The following is a 17,746-nucleotide window of genomic DNA, read 5'->3' as shown; positions in this document are numbered from 1 at the left end:
ATATATCCAATGTGAGGTGCTGGAGTGCATTCATAGAAGAGAAATATCAGGTTCCCTGTTCTTGGGGTGTGCTCAGCTCAGTGACTTCACAGAGGGCATGTGATCTTAGCGTAGTAGCAGACGTGGAGCATAGCCTGAGGCACAATCCCAGATTGAATTTTGTATTAGGTATAGTGACAGTTAATCTAACTCTAAAAACGTTAATTATGGACATAAAGATGGGAACAGTAGGTACTGGGACTACTAGAGGGGGAAGAGGGGATGGGGGCAAGGGCTGAAAAACTACCTACTGGGTACTAGGCTCACCCCTTGGGTGACGGGGTCATTTCTACCCCAAACCTCAGTGTCACACTATATACCCATGTATCGAGCCTGTATATGTACCCCCTGAATCTAAAATAGAAGTTGAAATTATAAACAAAAATTTAAATTAAAAAACTCTTTAATGCCCATTAGTTACTTATAGTCTGTTTAAAGAATAGCCAGTTGCTCTCAGCCTTTTCATTGGTTTCATTAATTGCATCTGTTTATTTACTCAGTCTGGTCAAGAAAAATACTCTTAATAGTTTATATTAAAAAGTAGGTGCCACTATAAAATTCTAAGCTTTTGCTGAAAATCGTGACCTTTGATTGTTCATACTGGTAATTTATTTCTCATTTTTATGTTGCAATTACAACATTCAAAGCAGTAGACTAAGCTCTAATAATTTAGAAGCACCAGAGGCATTGTTGGGCCAGGATGACAAGCCTTCAATGACTATCTTAGACAGTAAAAAAGCCACTGCAATTGCTGTATGAATATTCATTTAAGAAGCATTCATTGGTAGGAAAGAAGTTGTAAATCTTTTAACATGTAAACTTTAAAAAAGATGAATAACATACTATATACCCCGGTCATTCTTATTGAATGTGTCTTCAGGTATTTTTTATCAAATTCATTTTACTGCTCTTTCTGCTTATAAAAATAAAATAGTATTTCATTAGTTGAGCTCATTTGAATATTAGAAATAAACAGAGTTCATATCATGTGAAATTGCTGACAGCTCTTAAAATCAGTCCTGCACTTTGCCCAGAGGCATTAATCACATTGCTGGTTACATCTGTTTTGGGGAAAGAGAACCTGCCTTGACTGTGAACGGGGGTCCAGTTTGCCCCAGGTTTAGTTCCTGTAATACTCAGCATGTGTTGCCTGGTTCTTTAGTAAATATGGCTATCCTATGACAAGAAGCTTTGGGCCGATTAGGCCTTATTTGTCTTGTTTTCTCTTACTGGGAAAGCAAAGACTGCTGAATATAACTGATGTCAGAATGGGCCCATGTTAGCTATATACTGTGTACAGGTCAAGCACATAACTATTAATAGTAATAATCAACTTAGGGGAACGGGACTCAGATCCAAGCAGTTTGATCCTAGCCCACACTCTTAACCACAGTTACGATGGCAAACAAATAAATATTTTTAATTGTATGCAGTATGATTTAGTGTTGGAAAGATTGTTTAAATTTTTTAAATAGGGGGTGGAGCCAAGATGGCCGAATAGGAACAGCTCCGGTCTACGGCTCCCAGCGTGAGCGACACAGAAGACGGGTGATTTCTGCATTTCCATCTGAGGTACTGGGTTCATCTCACTAGGGAGTGCCAACCAGTGAGTGCAGGACAGTCAGTGAAGCGCACCGTCCACGGGCCGAAGCAGGGCGAGGCATTGCCTCACTCGGGAAGCGCAAGAGGTCAGGGAGTTCCCTTTCATAGTCGAAGAAAGGGGTGACAGACGGCACCTGGAAAATCAGGTCACTCCCACCCTAATACCGCGCTTTTCCAGCAGACTTGGAAAACGGCACACCAGGAGATTGTGTCCCGCACCTGGCTCGGAGGGTCCTATGCCCACGGAGTCTCGCTGATTGCTAGCACAGCAGTCTGAGATCAAACTGCAAGGCAGCAGCGAGGCTGGGGGAGGGGCGCCCACCATTGCCCAGGCTTGCTTAGGTAAACAAAGCAGCCAGGAAGCTCGAACTGGGTGGAGCCCACCACAGCTCAAGGAGGCCTGCCTGCCTCTGTAGGCTCCACCTCTGGGGGCAGGGCACAGACAAACAAAAAGTCAGCAGTAACCTCTGCAGACTTAAATGTCCCTGTCTGCCAGCTTTGAAGAGAGTAGTGGTTCTCCCAGCACGCAGCTGGAGATCTGAGAACGGGCAGACTGCCTCCTAAAGTGGGCCCCTGACCCCCGAGCAGCCTAAGTGGGAGGCACCCCCCCAGTAGGGACAGACTGACACCTCACTTGGCTGGGTACTCCTCTGAGACAAAACTTCCAGAGGAACGATCAGACAGCTGAATTTGCAGTTCACAAAAATCTGCTGTTCTGCAGCCACCGCTGCTGACACCCAGCCAAACAGGGTCTGGAGTGGACCTCTAGCAAACTCCAGCAGACCTGCAGCTGAGGGTCCTGTCTGGTAGAAGGAAAGCTAACAAACAGAAAGGACACCCACACCAAAAATCCATCTGTACATCACCATCATCAAAGACCAAAAGTAGAAAAAACTACAAAGATGGGGAGAAAACAGAACAGAAAAACCGGAAACTCTAAAAAGCAGAGCACCTCTCCTCCTCCAAAGGAACACAGTTCCTCACTAGCAATGGAATAAAGCTGGACGGAGAATGACTTTGACGAGCTGAGAGAAGAAGGCTTCAGACGATCAAACTACTCCGAGCTACAGGAGGAAATTCAAACCAATAGCAAAGAAGTTAAAAACTTTGAAAAAAATTAGACGAATGTTTAACTAAAATAACCAATGCAGAGAAGTGCTTAAAGGAGCTGATGGAGCTGAAAGCCAAGTTTCGAGAACTATGTGAAGAATGCAGAAGCCTCAGTAGCAGATGCGATCAACTGGAAGAAAGGGTATCACTGATGGAAGATGAAATGAATGAAATGAAGAGAGAAGGGAAGTTTAGAGAAAAAAGAATTAAAAGAAATGAACAAAGCCTCCAAGAAATATGGGACTATGTGAAAAGACCAAACCTACGTCTGATTGGTATACCTGAAAGTGACAGGGAGAATGGAACCAAGTTGGAAAACACTCTGCAAGATATTATCCAGGAGAACTTCCCGAATCTAGCAAGGCAGGCCAACATTCAGATTCAGGAAATACAGAGAACGCCACAGAGATACTCCTCGAGAAGAGCAACTCCAAGACACATAATTGTCAGATTCATCAAAGTTGAAATGAAGGAAAAAATGTTAAGGGCAGCCAGAGAGAAAGGTCGGGTTACCCACAAAGGGAAGCCCATCAGACTAACAGCTGATCTCTCTGCAGAAACTTTACAAGCCAGAAGAGAGTGGGGGCCAATATTCAACATTCTTAAAGAAAAGAATTTTCAACCCAGAATCTCATATCCAGCCAAACTAAGCTTCATAAGTGAAGGAGAAATAAAATACTTTACAGACAAACAAATGCTGAGTGATTTTGTCACCACCAGGCCTGCCCCAAAAGAGCTCCTGAAGGAAGCACTAAACATGGAAAGGAACAACCGGTACCAGCCACTGCAAAAACATGCCAAATTGTAAAGACCATCGAGGCTAGGAAGAAACTGCATCAACTAATGAGCAAAATAACCAGCTAACATCATAATGACAGGATCAAATTCACACATAACAATATTAACTTTAAATGTAAATGGGCTAAATGCTCCAATTAAAAGACACAGACTGGCAAATTGGATAAGGAGTCAAGACTCATCAGAGTGCTGTATTCAGGAAACCCATCTCACATGCAGAGACACACATAGACTCAAAATAAAGAGATAGAGGAAGATCTACCAAGCAAATGGAAAACAAAAAAAGGCAGGGGTTGCAATCCTAGTCTCTGATAAAATAGACTTTAAACCAACAAAGATCAAAAGAGACAAAGAAGGCCATTACATAATGGTAAAGGGATCAATTCAAGAAGAAGAGCTAACTATCCTAAATATATATGCACCCAATAAAGGAGCACCCAGATTCATAAAGCAAGTTGTGAGTGACCTACAAAGAGACTTAGACTCCCACACAATAATAATGGGAGATTTTAACACCCCACTGTCAACATTAGACAGATCAATGAGACAGAAAGTTAACAAGGATACCCAAGAATTGAACTCAGCTCTGCACCAAGCAGACCTAATAGACATCTACAGAACTGTCCACCCCAAATCAACAGAATATACATTTTTTTCAGCACCACACCACACCTATTCCAAAATTGACCACATAGTTGGAAGTAAAGCTCTCCTCAGCAAATGTAAAAGAATAGAAATTATAACAAACTGTCTCTCAGACCACAGTGCAATCAAACTAGAACTCAGGATTAAGAAACTCACTGAAAACCACTCAACTACATGGAAACTGAACAACCTGCTCCTGAATGACTACTGGGCTCATAACAAAACGAAGGCAGAAATAAAGATGTTCTTTGAAACCAATGAGAACAAAGACACAACATACCAGAATCTCTGGGACACATTCAAAGCAGTGTGTAGAGGGAAATTTATAGCACTAAGTGCCCACAAGAGAAAGCAGGAAAGATCCAAAATTGACACCCTAACATCACAATTAAAAGAACTAGAAAAGCAAGAGCAAACACATTCAAAAGCTAGCAGAAGGCAAGAAATAACTAAAATCAGAGCAGAACTGAAGGAAATAGAGACACAAAAAACCCTTCAAAAAATTAATGAATCCAGCAGCTGGTTTTTTTGAAAAGATCAACAAAATTGATAGACTGCTAGCAAGACTAATAAAGAAGAAAAGAGAGAAGAATCAAAGAGACGCAATAAAAAATGATAAAGGGGATGTCATCACCGATCCCACAGAAATACAATCTACCATCAGAGAATACTACAAACAGCTCTATGCAAATAAACTAGAAAACCTAGAAAAAATGGATAAATTCCTCGACAAATACACCCTCCCAAGGCTAAACCAGGAAGAAGTTGAATCTCTGAATAGACCAATAACAGGTTCTGAAATTGTGGCAATAATCAATAGCTTACCAACCAAAAAGAGTCCAGGACCTGATGGATTCACAGCCAAATTCTACCAGAGGTACAAGGAGGAACTGATACCATTACTTCTGAAACTATTCCAATCGATAGAAAAAGAGGGAATCCTCCCTAACACATTTTATGAGGCCAGCATCATCCTGATACCAAAGCCTGGCAGAGACATAACCAAAAAAGAGAATTTCAGACCAATATCCCTGATGAACATTGATGCAAAAATCCTCAATAAAATACTGGCAAACGGAATCCAGCAGCACATCAAAAAGCTTATTCACCATGATCAGGTGGGCTTCATCCCTGGGATGCAAGGCTGGTTCAACATACGCAAATCAATAAATGTAATCCATCATATAAACAGAACCAAAGAGAAAAACCACATGATTATCTCAATAGATGCAGAAAAGGCCGTTGACAAAATTCAACAGCCCTTCATGCTAAAAACTCTGAATAAATTAGGTATTGATGGGATGTATCTCAAAATAATAAGAGCTATCTATGACAAACCCACAGCCAATATCATACTGAATGGGCAAAAACTGGAAGCATTCCCTTTGAAAACTGGCACAAGACAGGGATGCCCTCTCTTGCCACTCCTATTCAACATAGTGTTGGAAGTTCTGCTCAGGGCAATCAGGCAGGAGAAGGAAATAAAGGGTATTCAATTAGGAAAAGAGGAAGTCAAACTGTCCCTGTTTGCAGATGACATGATTGTATATCTAGAAAACCCCATTGTATCAGCCCAAAATCTCCTCAAGCTGATAAGCAACTTTAGCAAAGTCTCAGGATACAAAATCAGTGTACAGAAATCACAAGCATTCTTGTACACCAATCACAGCCAAACACAGAGCCAAATCATGAGTGAACTCCCATTCACAATTGCTTCAAAGAGAGTAAAATACCTAGGACTCCAACTTACAAGGGATGTGAAGGACCTCTTCAAGGAGAACTACAAACCACTGCTCAATGAAATAAAAGAGGATACAAACAAATGGAAGAACATTCCATGCTCATGGGTTGGAAGAATCAATATTGTGAAAATGGCCATACTGCCCAAGGTAATTTATAGATTCGATGCCATCCCCATCAAGCTACCAATAACTTTCTTCACAGAATTGGAAAAACTACTTTAAAGTTCATATGGAACCAAAAAAGAGCCCGCATTGCCAAGTCAATCTTAAGCCAAAAGAACAAAGCTGGAGGTATCATGCTACCTGACTTCAAACTATACTGCAAGGCTACAGTAACCAAAACAGCATGGTACTGGTACCACAACAGAGACATAGATCAATGGAACAGAACAGAGCCCTCAGAAATAATGCCACATAGCTACAACTATCTGATCTTTGACAAACCTGACAAAAACAGGCAATGGGGAAAGGATTCCCTATTTAACAAATGGTGCTGGGAAAACTGGCTAGCCATATGTAGAAAGCTGAAACTCGATCCCTTCCTTACACCTTATACAAAAATTAATTCAAGATGGATTAAAGACTTACATGTTAGACCTAAAACCATAAAAACCCTAGAAGAAAACCTAGGCAATACCATTCAGTACATAGGCATGGGCAAGAACTTCATGACTAAAACACCAAAAGCAGTGGCAACAAAAGCCAAAATTGACAAATGGGATCTAATTGAACTAAAGAGCTTCTGCACAGCAAAAGAAACTACCATCAGAGTGAACAGGCAACCTACAAAATGGGAGAAAATTTTCGCAACCTACTCATCTGACAAAGGGCTAATATCCAGAATCTACAATGAACTCAAACAAATTTACAAGAAAAAAACAACCCCATCAAAAAGTGGGCAAAGGACATGAACAGACACTTCTCAAAAGAAGATATTTATGCAACCAAGAAACACATGAAAAAATGCTCATCATCACTGGCCATCAGAGAAATGCAAATCAAAACCACAATGAGATACCATCTCACACCAGTTAGAATGGCCATCATTAAAAAGTCAGGAAACAACAGGTGCTGGAGAGGATGTGGAGAAATAGGAACACTTTGACACTGTTGGTGGGACTGTAAACTAGTTCAACCATTGTGGAAGTCAGTGTGGCGATTCCTCAGGGATCTAGAACTAGAAATACCATTTGACCCAGCCATCCCATTACTGGGTATATACCCAAAGGACTATAAATCATGCTGCTATAAAGACACATGCACATGTATGTTTATTGCTGCACTATTCACAATAGCAAAGACTTGGAACCAACCCAAATGTCCAACAACATTAGACTGGATTAAGAAAATGCGGCACATATACACCATGGAATACTATGCAGCCATAAAAAAGGATGAGTTCATGTTCTTTGTAGGGACATGGATGAAACTGGAAACCATCATTCTCAGTAAACTATCGCAAGGACAAAAAACCAAACACCACATGTTCTTACTCATAGGTGGGAATTGAGCAATGAGAGCTCATGGACACAGGAAGGGGAACATCACACTCTGGGGACTGTTGTGGGGTGGGGGAGGGGGGAGGGACAGCATTAGGAGATATACCTAATGCTAAATGACGAGTTAATGTGTGCAGCACAGCAATATGGCACATGGATACATATGTAACAAACCTGCACATTGTGCACATGTACCCTAAAACTTAAAGTATAATAATAATAAAAAAAAAAATAAAAAAATAAAAAAAGTTTTTAAAATAGACTTTAAATTTTAGAAAGTATAGATTTACAGCAAAATTGTGAATAGTACAGAGTGTTCCCCTATGTATCCTGTACACAGTTTTCCCTATTGACACCCTATATTACTATGGTGCATTGTTACAATTAATGAACCAATATTGATATACTGTTATTAACTAAAGTCCATACTTTATTCAGTTTCCCTTGGTTTTTACCCAGTGTCTGTACTAGTATGCCACGCAGGATGCCACGTTATTTTTGGTCCTCTTGTTGCGTTAGGCTTCTCTTGGTTGGTACAGTTTTTCATACTTTCTTTGTTTTTGATGATCCTTGACAGTTTGGAGGAATATTGGTCAGGTATTTTGTAGAATGTTCCTTACGTGGAAAGAAGGTAATATCTGTCTGAATTTTTTTTCATGATTAGAGTGGAGTTACGGATTTTGGGGAGGGAGACCACAGAGATAAAGTGCCGTTTTTATTACGTCCTACCTGGAATATGCTCTACCGACTTGACTTGTTGTTGATTTTGACCTTGCTCACCTGGCTGAGGCCGTGTTTGTCAGGCTTCGCCACTGCAGGGCTCCTCCTTTTCCCTTCCACACTGTCCTCGTCACAGGGACGTCACTAGGCACTGCCCACACTTAAGGAGTGGGGAGCCACGTTCCACCTCCTTGAAGGAGGAGTATTTAATATGTCAATTATTTGGAATTCCTCTGAACAGGAGGTTTTGTCTTTTATTAATACCAGTATGTATTGATACACAATTTATTTTATACCTCTAGTTATAATCCAATACTACTTTATGTTCTTGCCCAAAATATTCTAACTTTTGGCCGCAGGGAACATTTTCAGTTGATTTCTGTGTCCGTTTGACATATCCTCATCATTGTGGAGTTTTTTTTTTTTTTTTTCCTTTAGCACCTCCTCACTTTCTGGCACTACAAGATGCTTCAGGCTTATTTTTTATGTTTCCTGCTCATATCGTAGAAGCAGCCATTTCTTCAATGTGCCCTGTTTTCTTTTATTGGAGAATAGTTTTAGAAAACAAGATTTGGGCACTATTTATGCTTATTGCTAATGAGTTTTCTTTGCTTCTAGGCCCTATGAAAGTTTTAACTTTTAAATTTTTTAAGCTGCTTGAGCTGCTATTCTAAGCCACTATTTGTGTTAAGTGTTGGTGGCCAAAAGTGTTAAATAAATAGCTTAAAATTTGTTTTTCTTTGGGGAAAGAATGTTGTATTGTAGTTACATTCGAGAATTGCCAAAAATAAAATTTTAAAAGAACAATGCTTAGAAGAACATTTCTAAAAACATTTCTTAGAATTGTATAATTGTCTCAGTCAACTTGCTTTTATTATTTTTCAAGATAATTTTTAATGATTTTATACAAAGCAGTGATTCCCTGGGTAATGATTGTGAAAATTTTGCCTTTTGTGCTTCTCTTTTACAGTGGATTTTTCATTTATTTAACTTGGATTAGAATTAGAAATGCAAATGGGTCAGCAGTTGAATTTACCCCTTGGAATCTTGCTTTTTGCTGGACATTTACTATCTGAATTACACAAAGGAATAAAGACAAAGAGCAGTGTCTGCACCCAGGAGTTACTGTCTAGTACTTAATAACAAGCACTGCACAAGCACTGATCAGTCAAAACAGGAAGTTTAGAAACAACCAGGACACCACATCAGATGTATTCTGGGCAAATATCACCCCGCCTAGGCCTCAAGAACTGCCAAAAATCTTTAAGTATTGGCTTATAAATAGTATGAAGTAGAAAAAAATTTAAACATGACATCTCAGTGATATTTCTGCAAAGGGAGGTTTTTTTTTTTAATAAAGAAGTGACAGTAAAATTGATTTTCACTAGCTTTAAAGACAATATCATCCTCTGTATCGTAAGATATTACTCTGAGAAACACCCATTCATTCTTTCAGGTGAAAGGCAGCCTGTTATCACAGGCAGCCAACCACTGCAACAGCTGGTATTGACAAAGGCTCTGACCCCTTTTGGTTAAAAATGAAGCAAATTCCGAGTGTTCATAGGGCTTCCTAACCTCTGTTGAGCTATATGTAAGAACCCTTCACCCATTATAATAATCCAGGTATGCGATGTTGTATTACAGTGACCTGCAGGGTCATAACTTAGTGAGAGGCATTCTTTGTCAACACAGGGAAAGTTACCACAGAAGGTAAAATTTAGAAGAAAGGTGAATGGTTACAATATTCTTTCAGTGCGTGTGTGTGTGTGTGTGTGCGCGCACATTTGTGTGTACGTATTTGTATGTTCCTTCAGCAACATGTCATATGGTCTAGGAATTCCTGGGTGATTTCTGGTTTTGGAGAATAGGATGTGAATGTACCTCTGAAACTGACAGAATGATGTTATTACCTTGTAGGTCACTGGAATAGAGTCTAGATGTGCTTAAGCGTTTATGAAAATTTACCTGTTGTCACAGAGGCCCCGTGCCACATGCGTCCTATGAGACTTTAAAGGAAATCTAACCAAAATTGAACTCTATTTCAGGTATAGCTTTTTCTGTGGTTTGATAATGACATTGTACCTATTAAAATATTTTTTTTGCCCTCATTATTAAAACCATTAGTTTATTTAGTGACTTCACAGTCACAAGTTTTTTATATTTCCTGGGCAAGCAAAACCTCAGTAGCATAAACTTAGTTTTGTCACTGCCCCGGGGATCCCACTTCATATGGGCCAATAAATTTCCAGGAAACTATAAATATTATGTCATATGGGCAAAAATGTGATGTCTTTTTTGATCCAAACCTTTGCCAGACATTCAAGAGAGGTTAGGTTGTAGTAAGAGTTTGTAAAAGACTGGAGCTCTCAGTAGGCCAAGTACAGCACAGAAGCTGGCAGTGGTGGAAACCTGGCTGCAGGTACAAGACAGCACAGGTATATGGATTGTAATTACAGCTTTAGTGTGAGAGAATTAATCTTCATTGTACCAGGGACCCAATGTAATTCTTCAGACATTGTTATGGAAAATCTTCATGAAGGAGACTTAGATCATTGTTGCGCCATAGAGTTTCTGTGATAATGGAAATATTCTCTCTTTGTTGTGCAATATGGCAGTCAGCAGCCATTTTCGTGTATCAAACACTTGAAATGCGTTGAATGTGACTGAGGAATTGAATTTCAAATTTAATTTTAATTATGTTTTAACTTTAAATAGCTACATGTGGTTAGTGACTGCCTTTTGGATAGCACAGCTCTAGATGGCTAGGTTTGGCATGTCTACTCGTGAGAGAATGTTTGTGAAAAACTGTGGCATGCAGCCGGGCGCAGTGGCTGACGCCTGTAGTCCCAGCACTTTGGGAGGACCTAAGCAGGTCGATCACGAGATCAGGAGTTCAAGACCAGCCTGGCCAATATAGTGAAACCCTGTCTCTACTTAAATACAAAAATTAGCCGGGCATGATGGCGCGTACCCGTAGTCCCAGCTACTCGGGAGGCTGAGGCAGGAGAATCACTTGAGCCTGGGAGGTGGAGGTTGTGGTGAGCTGAGATCATGCCACTGCACTCCAGCCTGGGTGACTGAGCGAGACTCCATCTCAAAAAAAACCAAAAAAACAAAAAAAACCCCACAAAAACTGTAGCATATAAAATGTTCAAAAAAATGTTTACTTTTCTCTTTAGGAAGTAAGTAGACCCCCGTGATACTTTTTTAAAACAACAACCCCGAGGTTAATACATCTTTTGTTTTAACTTTCCCAGTATAGTGCCATTGCTCATGTACCTCTTAAATTTCATGATGGAACGAGGAACCTTTAGAGCTGCAGTTATAGAGAAGTACATAAAAACAGCATACCTCTCTCAATTGTGTACCACCCCCAAATGAAAGAGGACATAACGATCAATTTGTATCCATTTTGTTCCCCAGCACTGGCTTGAGTGAGCATGATTTAGGATGTTTTGCTGCTTTTGCCATTTTGGTGTATGTTTGTATAAAAGGGAAAGTTTGAAAGGGGACACAAAGTCAGGGAAGAAAGAAAAGAAGGCCTAGAATTAAAGAGGGAGAAAAAGAAGCGAGAGTACCTGGAGAGCTTCGCGGACCATAGTAGCTGTCTGCGGCTCGGAAGAACTGATTGTAGATTTACAGGAAGCGTGCCGTTGTGCTGCTGGTGGAGGCCACCTCTTAGGAAATGGGAGAAGACCACTAGGGCTGTGTCTAAGGTAACCGTAAGGCTTCTCCATCCTTTCTGCTCGTTATGGCTAGCAGCTAATTTGGATCTGATTTATACTGTGGGGAAGAAGCTTGGAGAGAAACGTGGGGTGCCAGTGTGATAGTGGGGGGTGAGTGAATGGCGGCTTGCTGTCTCTATACATCAGGCCAAACCACAAGGCCACTGCTGGGGCTGCCTCTTTTGTCATAGGAACTTAGTCTAGAGTTTTATTGAAGGGTGCATAAAAGATCATACAAATAAACATATTCTGAAGAATATGTTCATCAGTACAGTCTAAATCTCCAGATAGTTGGTAATTTTGCTTTTTATGGACAAGTCTTTTCATTGAACTATTTCTATTTCTATATGATCTTGTTGTATTTTAAATGTTAATTTATTCTTCCAATCTCCTCTTCCTTACTTTCACCCCAGAATTTTTTCAGATCTGTATGTTTCTACCAATGTGGCTCTCAGGTTGTCTCTAATTTGTCAGAGGCTGTGGTACCATATTTTCTTAACTGGATGTAATAAACGAGATATGATGATAAATGAGACCTAAGGATATTGCTAAAGTGGAATTCTTTTGTTTGTCTTAACATGTTTTATTGGGTTTAACTAGAATATAGAATGAAAAACAATCTTAATATGACTTCTCTGTTTTCTTAGCGTATTTTGTTCTTAATTTGGCTGTACTTATTAGAACTCCTCCAAGATTTCCTATAATCATTACATTAAAGGCCTCCATTATCAATTGAAATGCATCTTTTGTTAACTACATTTCTTTTTTTTTTGACTTTACCTTTTACCTTTTTAAAAGCAATGAATACATTACTCTTGCCAAGAAAATATAAAGATCCCAGGAAGACTTACTGTTCTCCTTTTTCCCTAGAGAGAGCTAATCTCAAGTTCACTCTTTGTTTGTCAATAATTGGATTGAAATACATTTAGCCTCATATTTACTCTTTTAAAGAATATGTAATCATTACAATCATTACCAATTTTATTTCTTTTCCCTCAACCCTTTTAAAGTTACAAGGAAATAATAGTGCATTTTAACATTGATAGGTACCATAATTTTGGATTTTATTTTATTGTAGCATTTACATTAACTGCAAATCTTGGCTTTAAAAAAGCCACACATAGGTTAGGCACAGTGGCTCATGCCTGTAATTCCAGCACTTTGGGAGATTGAGGTAGGAGGATCACTTCGGCCCAGGAGTTCAACACCAGCCTGGGCAACATAGCAAGACTTCATCACTACAAAAGAAAAATTAGAAATGAGCCAGGTTATTTTGGAACCTTAAGATTTAATGACTGTCCTGCTGGGTTCTGAAGTTGCATGAGTTCTGTAGCCCGTTTCTTTTTGCCAATTTCTTCAGTGAAACCTCTTTTCTTATAAATTAAAAAAGTAAATAAGTAAATAAAACAAAAATTAGCTGAGCATGATGGCACATGCCTGTGGTTCCAGCTGCTTGGGAGGCTGAGGAAGGAGGATCGCTTGAGCTCAGGAATTCAAGGCTACAGTGAGCTATAATAATACCACTGCACTCCAGCCTGGGTGACAGAGTGACACCTTGTTTCAACAGCAACAACAAAAACAACAACAAAAGCCACACATAGCCTCTTCTGTATCCAACTGTAAGTGAAAGTTCTTAAAATCTTCAATGTATGATTCTTAATTTTTTCCATAATAACAACACTCCAGTGTTTTAAGATGTTTCAGATTGTATCAGTTTTTGTGCAGTGGTTCTCAGACTTCAGGGTGCATCAGAATAACCGATTGCTGAAGTTTCTCATTTATTAGGACTGGGCGGGACTCAACTGCGTTTGAACAAGTCCCTGGCTTACTGATGCTGCTGGTCTGGGCCATCCTTGAGGAATGACTGTGTTCTCATATTTGATTCTTACAAGAACCCATGACATCTTGGGCAGATGCAGATAAGGAAAATGAGGCTTGAAGACGTTTGTGATTTTTTTCCAGCGACACATCATGAATTAATGGTTGAACAGATACCACAACCCATGAAGACCTTTCTGCTTTTCTCCTGCTCATGGCGAGAGTTCAGTTCCCAAAAGACATCTCTCTGATTTCAAATATGTTTGATGTTTTTGTCTTATTCTTTTAAGAGCTCTTCATGTGTTTGGATACACACCCCTAATATTCACATTTATTTATAATATATGCTTAAAATTTTCTTGTCTTTCAGTTACGTGACTAATTTTTGTGCCTAGAGATGTTCTGAAAATGGAGTGTCTTTCTGAAGAAACAAAACCTTACATAACTTGTTAGGGCCACCCAAGGTTAGTCATGAGGAAAAATGTTGAGTTTTTTTACCCACTATCCTAGTCTTCTGGCATTTTTTTACTCTTGCTTGTGGTGATGGTTCTAGGCAGGACCATTATTTGTGGGTCCAACAAACGAGGAATGATCCAAGACAAAGAATCTCAAAACCACATCACCAGACCCTAGCAGAAGGGCCCTGTACTGATTTCAGGGATATTTTTATATTTTGCTGCTTCCATGGAGAACTGATAGTTGGCCTTTATTGGTACCAAAACATTGAAACTCCTGTGTGTAAGACAGTGACACACAGAATGAACCGTGAGGTGCGTTTTCTCCGTCTTCCCCCTCAGTTTCTCCCTGAACTACCTTAGGGTGTTCGGTATGCAGAGCGTGTGGACTAGTGTCTTGAACCCAGTGTCAGCCATCCATCAGGATTTACCTGTTGAATATAGCATGGTAAGCTTTGCTAGTATAGTGAGGAAATGCTGTATGCTTTTCTGATACTGGCTTTTCTAGTTCCTACTTCTCATTTTCTCTTGCTTTCCTTCTTCTGTTCTACTTTGATTTGGGGGCCCCTGAAATACGTTAATCCAAAATAGAAGTAGGGAGGGAAAAAGTGATAGCTGGAGAACAAGGTGAAAATCTTGACCTTGACTATCTTCTATGATTTAGTATAGTGTTGGCTTTTTGTGTGTGAGTTGGGGAGGGGGACAAAGAAAATCATGATTTTTTAAAAATTTAGTCTAATTGAGTAGTAATTTAAATCAGTGTGCTTCAGCGACTCTCCCACTTCCAATGCTTCCTTTTTTAATTTTTTTTTGAGACAGAGTCTCACTCTGTCACTTAGGCTGGAGTGCAATGGCACGATCTCGGCCCACTGCAACCTCTGCCTCCCGGGTTCCAGCGATTCTCCTGCCTCAGCCTCCCAAGTAGCTGGGACTACAGGTGCCTGCCACCACGCCCGGCTAATTTTTGTATTCTTAGTAGAGATGGAGTTTCACCATATTGGCCAGACTGGTCTTGAACTCCTGACCTTGTGATCCGCCCTCCTTGGCCTCCCAGAGTGTTGGGATTACAGGCGTGAGCCACACTTTCTAATGCTGAAATAAAACTCTCAGTATACACTACGGTCTGTGTGTGGTGCTTTATATGCACATTTTATTTAATCCTTTGTTAAGCGGTATTATTTTGAGGAAACAGATTGAGAGCGATTATGTAACATGGCCAAGGTCTGACTGACACGTATAAGTGATAGACTTGGGTCTTAAATACTAGTCTTTTGGACTTCAGCATTTAAGGACGACTAGGTGAATTTAATAATCTGGATTTCTTGAAATAAATTAGACTCTATAAAAACAAAATCCTGACTTTAAAACTGATCTCCATATTTCCCCTTGTTTGTTACTGTGCCAGTTCCTTTAAACGTTTGCTTGAGAAGAGAGATGTACATGTTGCTTGTAGAGACATGTGTCTCCTAAGCACACGCAACTGACAGTATTTTGCCTTTGCTGTGCCTGGGAGTTTTTATTTTAGTTATTTGGGCTTTAAAAGCAGCATATGATGGAGTTTCAATTTGTCTAAAAACCACAGAGTGCTACCATGATATGTACATAAATAAACCGTAGGGTGTCTCTTTCTTTATTTTGCCCATGGAGATGTCTGACAGCTTTCAGAAAAAAGGCAGCCACCCTAAGTGACTAATATCACCCATTTGTAGGGAGGTAGTTGAGAATTTCTCCCAGAGTGTATCCATCAAAAATCACTTTTTTAGCCTCTCCTGTGTCTTTAAAACCTTTTCATCTTTCCTATTTTGTCTTATATGTCCCTTCTTGTTATAGGAGTATGTATTTTAATAACAATTTTAATACAGTATTCAGTCTTAGAACCAGTTAATGTTAGCTGTATAGCAAAAACAAACATATATTCATCCAGTCAGTCGTGCTCCAATATGGAATAACTGTTACTGACGCTTGCGTTGTTCCCTTGCTTCCTGAGTAGCTTTGAGAAATGTCCTTCCTGTGAGTCTCAGCTTCCTTATGTCTAAGAAGCTGATGACAGCATCTCTTTAGATATTTGTAGGAGTTGGATGATACAGTGTGCATTGTAGAAGAAAGTGCCTCTGTGTAGTGCGGTGGGAGGGAGGACATGGCAATGAGGTACCTTTCTCTTTAAGAACTTAGAAGTTTGCCTTCTGGAAAACAGTTATAAAATCAAAACCCAATGGCTAGTCGTGCTTCAGCAGCACATATACTAAAACATTAGAATGAGACAGAGAAGATTAGTATGGCTCCTGTACAAGTTTGACATGCAAACTTGCGAAACACTTCATATTTGCACCATAAATAAACACAATGGCTAAACAAACATACAGATCTTTTTTTTTTTTTTTGAGACAGGGTCTCGCTCTGTCACCCAGGCTGGAGTGCAGTGGCATGATCTTGGCTCACTGCAGCTTTTGCCCTGCAGGCTCCAGGGATCCTCCTCACTAGCCTCCCAAGTAGCTGGGGCCACAGATGTGCACCACCATACCTGGCTCTTTTTTGTGTTTTTAGTAGAGATAGGGTCTCACCATGTTGCCCAGGCTGGTCTCAAACTCCTGAGTACAAGCAATCCACCCACCTTGGCCTCCCAAAGTGTTGGGATTACAGGCGTGAGCCACCACGCCTGGCCACAGACCTCTTAAAGAAACACATTATGGGCAGGCCTATAATCGAGCTCTTAACACAGATATTAAAAAAAAAAAAATGTCAACCACAAATGTTAATAACTTGTGGCACTTTTAAAAAGCAAACTTACTACAGAGTTTCTGTTTGGGATGACAAAAATCTTTTGGAAATACTGGTAATGGTTACACAATATTTTGAATTTAATGCCATTGAAGTGTACACTTAAAATGGTTAAAGTGAAAATTTTATGTTACATAAAAATATTTTTAAAAAAGTCAGTGAAGTGAATATTCGCAGGGCTCCATTAAGCATTATCTAGGCCAGAGAAAGCTAGAACTAGGACCCTACTGCACAGCTCCTGTGGCAAGGAGATCCTCTTTTCGGAGTCCAATCTGGACTCTGATCGCTCCTGTTTGCTGCTGTATTTCTAGCTCTAGGCCAGGACGTGCTGGATGAATGAATAGTCTGTTTGCTTCATGGTTTATGCAACTCGTTGCTCTTGCTGTAGTGCCAAACACGACAATATTCTGATTATAGTTTGACTTCTTATGCAGGGAGAAAACATGAAGGTCAGAGGCTGAGTGTCCGGTCCTTTCACCCATTAGTTTTTTTATTGTAAATTAATAAATCAATATTTATTATTCATTCTTAAAAATCCCAAAACAAGTTCAAGTTTTACAACTTGACACCAGGAGGTCTACTAGATACTTTTTATCAAGACGGCCCTCAGTGCATGTTAGGAATGTAAGCCACCAAGACTATTGATACGACAATGAAGAGAGCTGTTCTTAGGGGGACTTCTTGTAATATTTACATCAACAAGTGCTCACATGAAACTAATGCTTCCAAATGGGTTTCTTGTACTTTGCATTGTCATTATCTCCAAGGAATGGGTTCCATTATTGTGGGGTTGTTTGCTTGTTAGTTTAATTCAT

At 39.8% G+C, this 17,746-nt stretch overlaps 1 protein-coding gene and 1 non-coding gene across 2 annotated transcripts in view; both read left to right on the top strand.

The window, feature by feature from the left end:
• Positions 1-17,746, top strand: part of SMYD3 (SET and MYND domain containing 3) — a 739,205-nt gene that overhangs the window by 282,463 nt on the left and 438,996 nt on the right. The gene's annotated exons all lie outside the window — the stretch shown is intronic.
• On the top strand, positions 16,376-16,480 carry LOC116458121 (U6 spliceosomal RNA). Its single transcript, XR_004245197.1, has one exon. It is a non-coding gene; the product is annotated as a U6 spliceosomal RNA (small nuclear RNA).

Source organism: Hylobates moloch, unplaced genomic scaffold (genome assembly GCF_009828535.3).
Source record: "Hylobates moloch isolate HMO894 unplaced genomic scaffold, HMol_V3 SCAFFOLD_18, whole genome shotgun sequence".
NCBI classification, from domain to species: Eukaryota; Metazoa; Chordata; class Mammalia; order Primates; family Hylobatidae; genus Hylobates; species Hylobates moloch.
This window is presented reverse-complemented; position numbering and strand designations above follow the sequence as displayed.